Below are 6,934 nucleotides of genomic sequence, written 5' to 3'. Positions count from 1 at the left end.
CTGAGCCACTGCATTCTGAACCAGCTGGATATTCTGGGTCAGCTAGGCTTGCCAGACCCCAGGGCTGGGTGTGGTTTTGCAGGCTCTTGCCCACTCCAACAGCTACCATGTCCCTTTAAATCTCAGCAGGTTTAGAAGAAGCTTGCAAACTGCTTGTGTTTTGGAAGGTGTGTGTGCCTTTAAATCTCAGCAGGGCAAAAGCTGCATGGCAGTGGGGGTGAGAAAGCAGAGCCATGTGGTGGGCGTGTGAAACCTGTGAGAAAGGAAGAGAGTACAGTCCCTCTGTTTTGCATTCATTTCAGAAGTTGTTAGTACAGTAAAGTGGATAGTAAATAGTTAACTAGAACTTGATTATGGGATGGAGGAAAACTTCACTCCTTAGATTGCTCCCTTTAATTTTCCCGTGTTAGTATGAAGAAGCTGGTTAAAATACAGCAGATAGTTACATTCAGCAACTCCCATGAGTAAATTGCCCCAGTGAGATCACAAAAGTGTTTGTGTTTGTGTCCCTTGATAAAACCATGCTTGGAAATGTGACCAAAACCTGCTGGGGAACTCTTTGAAGACAAAAAAAAGAGAATGAGGAAATGAAGACTGTACTCAGGGGAATTGCACAACTGCATTTTTTGGGCGGGGTGGGGGGGGGCGTGGAATAGGAAAGTCTCCTGGTTCCATCCCCCAAATCTCCAGACTCCACCCCCAAAGTCCCTGGGTATTTCCTGAGTTGGACCTGGCAATGCTAGGATTAGCCTCAAGGGTAGGCCTACATAGATAGAGTTGCTAGGTTGATAGGTTGTGGGCTAGTTGTCTGGCTTGGTGCAATTGGTAAAACCCCAGCCTGGGAATGTTAGGACCTGGGCCTCCATTGTCAGGGAGGCATCCAGGATAACTTCCAAGCTCTAACAGTAGGTGCTGGTTTTAATGGCACATCATCAAGGGCTGGGAGTTGGCACCCCACGTGTCAATTAGGATTGGGAGATCCTGGTTTGAATCCTCCTCATGCCATGGAAACTTGCTGGGTGATCTTGGGCCAGTTATACTCGCTCAGCCTAATCTACCTCTCAGGCAGAGCCAGCACATCCATTAGGCAGCATGAGGCAGCTGCCTGGAGCACAGCTCTGGGGAGAGGGCACCAGTTTCAGGGCTCCCATTTGCCCTCACTTCCTCAGCAAGGGAAATAGCAAGCTCAATGGCTGCTGTGGGGCTTCCAGCCTCAGCAGGTACACACACCGCTTGCTCACGGGCATGCAAGCTGAGGCGAGAAGCTCTGCTGCGGCAGCCACCAAGCTCACTCTCGCTGAGGAAGTGGGTGGTGGGGGGCACCTGCCCTGGGGTGCTAGCCTTGTGCCAGCTCCCCAGCACTAGTGCTGCTCTGAGGATTGTTGTAGGAGAATGATGTAAAGTGCTCTGTGTTCCCATTAGGGCAGAAAAACTGGGTATAAATTAATTAAATAAATAAAAGATCTGCACTGCCTGTCCATTTGTTTCCAGGCACATTTCAAAATGCTGGGTGTTGCTGTTAAAGTCCTAAATGGCTTGAGGGCATGGTACTTGAAGGACTGCCTCCTCCTATATTGTGTAGCACACCAGTTACATTTTACCTCGCAAGCCCTGCTTTCTCTATCCATCCTTTCAGAGGTGAGGCAGGTGACAATCAGAGGAAACATCTTTTCAGTAGTGGTACCTTGCATGTGGAATGGCTTTCCCCTTGAGGCTTGCCTGGAACCTATGTTGCTTTCTTTTAGGCAGTAAGCCATATAATTCCTGTTCTCTCAGGATTAAGCTCTTAATTAATTTTTAAAACAATGTTTTAGCCTGGAATCTGTTCTTTGAAGTTGTCTGTGATCTGTTTTATGACTTGCATTTTTATGCTGGGCTGAGGCTTTTTAAAGCTAGATTTTAATATCTTTGAATGTTTAGTTTTTGTTACTTTATTTTGTAAGCTGTCTCAGGAGGTTCCTAGAGGGGTGATATTAAAAAGTTCTAAATAAATAAATTCCTTGAGCCAGATTTCAAGCCAAGAGAATTCCTGCCTTATAAACAATTAAAATGATCACATTAAGAGTGGAACTATATACTATATCATTGTCACGTGATTTTTTCTTCCTTTTCCTGGATTGCCAAACAGGGAGCTAAAGATAAGGCCTCAGCATGTGGATCAGGCAGCGAACCCTTTCTCTATCTCCTGAAATCATGGCAGGGAGGAACTGGTCCCTGCAACCGCTCCCTCCAGCATGAAGTGCTTGCCTTCAGAGAGCACAAGCGAAATGGTTATGCTTTCAGGCATCAGAAGATGGATCAGCAAAGAAGGAAAACCCACTATATAGAATCACCCCAAGCAGCTAAGAAGAAGAGTACAATGAGTAGAGGAAAGAAACAGCTATGGGGACCGTGAAATCTGCATAAGAAAATCCTTGCTGGAATAGATCAGTATCCATCTAGTTCAGTCTTCTGTCTCACACAGTGGGCAGTCATTGTTTTGCAGAACCAACTAACAGGGCATAAAGGCCAGGGCCTTCCATTTATGCTGTCCCCTAGTACTAGAATTTGGAGTTTATCTGAATGTGAAGATTCCCTTTTATCATCATGGCTACTTACCACTGATCAGGGGTGGAATTCTAGCAGGAGCTCCTTTGCATGTTAGGCCACACACCCCTGATGTAGCCAATCCTCCAGGTGCTTACAAAAAAAGAGCCTTGTAAGCTCTTGGAGGATTGGCTACATCACGGTGTGTGTGGCCTAATATGCAAAGGAGCTCCTGCTAGAATTCCACCCCTGCCACTGATGAACCAATCTTCCATGAATCTGGCTAATCCCCTGTTAAAGCTAACTGTGCTTGTGGCTATCACTACACCCACTAGCAGTGAATTCTACAATGTTAATGAGTAAAGAAGGATTTATTTTTGTCCATCTTGAATCTACTAATTTTCTGGTTGAAAAATGCCCTGGTATTTTCATAAAATGATATCTGCTGAGTCACTCTCTCCTCGTTGCCCCTCCAGTTGCCCCCACATGCAACTGTGAAAAGCAATAATAAAGATCCAGGTATTCTGCAGGATGTCTCTGAAGATTTTTGGAAATTAATGATTATCACCATTTTTGACAATTTGATTTAGAATATAAAATAGGTTAAATATAAGATTCTGTTCATATTTACATTAATTTCAGTTCACATCCATTGCGGGAATATTATGTTAAAATTATCTACACTCAGGCTACAAACGTAATGCTATTTCAGATCACTGGGTTCAAGGGAGATTGTTAGCTGTTTGTTGTCAAAGCCAAAGCAATTTAATATTTCACTTTTGAATCAGTTACAGACAGAACATCTAATTGTCCTTATATATGAATATCCTCAGCTGCATGCCAAGTCAGAACAGCTGGATGTTAAAGATGACAGAGCATCCAGCTGTCTGGTTTTACTGATATGTACTTAGGAAATAAATTTAAGGCTTTGTGAAGAGCTGAAACTGATTGGTTCTGACATAAAAATACTGCCTATAGGCACTGGATGGGCAAGCCTAGGGCACAGTCTGTACTAGGGGACTAGCTCAAACAGAGAGGATCCAAGTTACATATGGCAGGGGGGGAAGAGATCCTACATTCTCTCTTTGAGAAGGAAACAACTTAATTGAATAATACTTACTTCCTTTTTTAGGAGCAGAGGAAGGAGATAATCTAAGTCTGAACACAGATTCTAGCAACTTGTTTCACATCAAAAGCTACAATGGACATATATCAAGTACAACATATAGAATATGCCAGCTATACATTATTTATTCTGCTTCTCTGAAGAGGGGAAAGTAGACTTGCAGGTTATTCTGTGGATTCTCCCTTTACTTTCCCCAGACATTTCTCAGATTTTTTTTGCAGTCTCATCTCCATAAGAGACTCAAAAACTTTGTTTGTTGTTGTTTAACTGAAAACTGAGTTTCATACCTTATTTGCAAGAAAGAAATATTGTGCATTTTAAAATAATAGTAAAACATTATTCAATAAAAAGTTGTATATAAAATTTCAATTTATCTTCAATTCTGTAAACAAATCATTATAGATGTTATTGTCCATTTCACCAAAGGGAGAGAGAAAGAGAAGGATAGAAATATTTTGTATTATGTTTGATGTTCTGGATTTTGAGATGGCTTAGATTTGGAACTGGACTCTTAAAGATGCCAATTACTTGTTTCACTGACCAGAAATTATTTTATTTTACCTGTATGTACAGTTTGGTAATTTTACAGAAACTGAGCACCAGGTTATGTGATTCAGCCATGCACAACATCAAAACAGTCTCAAGAATAATGAATCACAGTTTACATAAAGCTGCAGATTCTAGCCTGGTGCTAAGAATAAGCCACTTGCTCAGTGTTCAGGGCTGTCTGCAAATAGCTTTTGCCCTCTGAATATTTTCTACTTGGCTGAAAAACCTCCAAGGTTTCTTTCTTCTACTCTGCTGGAAATTCAGCAATGAGAAAAACATCACTAGCACTGTACACCACTCGGTCTGTAAGGAATGTTGCACCATATTTTGATTTTCCCCCCCTGTAAGTCATATATTTGGGTATTGCTGTGAACAGGAAAAAAAACTATTGCTTCATCACTGGACAGTGAAATATGTTGTATAAAATGTGGTCAAAGTAGCCTCAGAATGTCTCCAAAGGGAAATGTTGGCTGGTCACCAAGAAGTGCTAGTCATTTCAGCATTGGGTAAACAGTTTGCATGTGATCCTTGATGAGACAATAAAGCAATACTCTAAAAAAATCCATTTGTTTTCTTTGTATCAGCAAGAAGATTCAATTGACCTTTTATCTTTAGTTGTTGGGATAGACTTTAGTTGTTGTGATAGACTTCACTTAAAAGCTCATATGTGCTGTATAAACACATGAAGGGACTGTGAAGGGTAAATGCCATATAGAGCCAGAAAGCCTTGAGTGACAGGCAGCTCAAAGGAATTTGATTGGTTAGTGTTAGTTGATCAGAAAGGCTTGGGAACTGACTGCTGATAAGAACCCAGTTTGAGTTTAGCCTTCACTGTGGAAATTTTAACTCTGAGGAGAGTTTAGCTCTGACTGAAATCAGTTGAGCACTGACTGAGGACTGGGAAGTTAGGAAGGAGGATTGGGAGGATTGGTGAGCACCCTCCACCCCCCCCATTCAGGCCAGAAAGAGGGTTAGATCTTCTAGTGACCATTGCATGGCGTAGAGTGAGTTACAGTAATCTAGTCTGGAAGTGACCTTTGCATGGGTCATCGTAGCCAGGTCTTGGGGGGAAAGATATGGTCCTGATCTGCAGCCTCCATGGAAAGTGAGGCATCCAGGATCACTCCCAGACCCTTCACCTGTTGGGTCGGCACTAACACAGTGCCATCCAAGGTTGGGAGCTGAGTGCACAAACCCACCCACCTCCACCTTAGTTGGATTTTAACTTGTCGACTCTGCTGCAACCATCCCGCTAGACTTCTATTGCCTCGGACAGATGGTCAGGGGCAGAAGATGGTCTGCCATCCATCAACAGATAGAGCTGGGTGTCATCAGCATACTGGTGACAACCCAGTCCAAAACCTCGGGCAAACTGGGCAAGGGGACGCATATACATATTGAATAATATGGGCAAGAGAATAGCTCTCTGTGGCACTCCACATATAAGTGGGTGTTGAAGGAAGGTCTGCTCGCCCAACATCACCCTTTGTCCCCATTCCTGGAGGAAGGAGGAAAACCATTGCAAGGCTCCCCCCACCCCCTGTATTCCAGCGACAGCGAGGCAGTGGGTCTATAGATCATAGTCAACCATGTCAAATGCTGTTGACAGGTCAAGAAGAATCAGCAGTGCCAACCCACCTTGGTCCAGATGTCTTCTTAGTAATATGGTAATTAGTAATCTTCTTAGTAAGATGGTAATAATGCAATCCTAAACAAATCTACACCTGTCTAATTATATGAGACTTAGAACAGTGTATTTTCCTTTAGGATTCCACTATATATGATAATTTAAGAAGGGTATACCTGAGCTAGTGTTTCTGCAGTTTCTAGTAGATACTTTATGGATACTGATAGTCCTGGTTGCCCAGAACTGTGAGGGCGACTAGTACTGTCTCTGTCCCATGGCCCGGGCGGAAACTGGATTGGAATGGGTGCAGGGCGGATGTTTCATCCAGGAAAATCTGTAGCTGCTCTGCCACCACTTTCTCAACTACCTTACCCAGGAATGATAAATTCGAAACTGGACAGCAGTTAGCTAGAACCGTAGGGTCAAGCGATGGTTTCTTCAAAAACGGCCAAATTATGATGACATCACCCAGAAGTCTTCTACCATATACCAATACGTACTAGGTAAAAGGTGCAAAATTAAGGCTTGGAAATGGATACCCAGTTACAGTTTCTTTAAAAATACCCTGTATTTCCAAAAGCAAGATGGAGACGCTTTGCCCAATTGTTTAATTAATTGGCTGACAAATGTCCCTCAATTACTGAGCAGGTTGCAGAATTTCTGGCCCTAGCAGTGAATGAGAAAGAAGTTAAAAATGGAGTCAGGTAGGGGAATACCTCACTCCACTTTTCTTAGTTAAGTTTTGGTTATAACCTTGTATCCCCATGCTGGTTGGGCTTGCAAATAACTGGTTTGTATGTTCCATTTTGAAGTTCCTTTGGATCTTGTATTTCTTTTCTGTTATGCCATTAAAGGTTCTGTCTGCCTGTCTTAATTAATTGTTAATTATCTGGTCTGTTACATAACAAGCACCCATGAATTAAATGGAGTTTTGAGTACCTGTGGTCAGTACAAAATAGATTTCATAAATGCATTTTTCTAAAACATTTTATGTTGCCTTTCCACCCAACTTAGGGTCCCCAAGGTGACAAACAGTAAAAAAACAAACAAACATTAAAATGGCATTAATATCTATGTAAACCAGTTAAAGACAAACAGAACACAAT

Source organism: Heteronotia binoei, chromosome 3 (genome assembly GCF_032191835.1).
Source record: "Heteronotia binoei isolate CCM8104 ecotype False Entrance Well chromosome 3, APGP_CSIRO_Hbin_v1, whole genome shotgun sequence".
Taxonomy (NCBI): domain Eukaryota; kingdom Metazoa; phylum Chordata; class Lepidosauria; order Squamata; family Gekkonidae; genus Heteronotia; species Heteronotia binoei.
Note: the sequence above shows the minus strand (reverse complement) of the source record.